The sequence below is a fragment of the Sinocyclocheilus anshuiensis genome, unplaced genomic scaffold (assembly GCF_001515605.1).
Source record: "Sinocyclocheilus anshuiensis isolate Anshui unplaced genomic scaffold, SAMN03320099.WGS_v1.1 scaffold29, whole genome shotgun sequence".
Taxonomy (NCBI): Eukaryota; Metazoa; Chordata; class Actinopteri; order Cypriniformes; family Cyprinidae; genus Sinocyclocheilus; species Sinocyclocheilus anshuiensis.
Window position 1 is genome coordinate 348,257 of NW_015539835.1, and position 434 is coordinate 348,690.

Sequence of the window (434 nt, forward strand, 5' to 3'; positions counted from 1 at the left end):
AATGCCAACAAAGTTTTCTAGTCTATGCAAAAGAATGTTGTGGTCAATAGAGTCAAACGCAGCGCTAAGATCCAATAGCACTAATAGAGAGATACAACCACGATCAGATGATAAGAGCAGGTCATTTGTAACTCTAATTAGAGCAGTCTCAGTACTATGATACAGTCTAAATCCTGACTGGAAATCCTCACAGATACCATTTTTCTCTAAGAAGGAATATAATTGTGAGGATACTTCCTTTTTTAGTATCTTGGACAGAAAAGGGAGATTCGAGATCGGTTAGTAATTAACTAGTTCTTTGGGGTCAAATTGTGTTTTTTTTTTTTATGAGAGGCTTAATAACAGCCAGTTTGAAGGTTTTGGGGACATATCCTAATGACAATGATGAATTAATAATAGTCAGAAGAGGATCTATGACTTCTGGAAGCACCTCT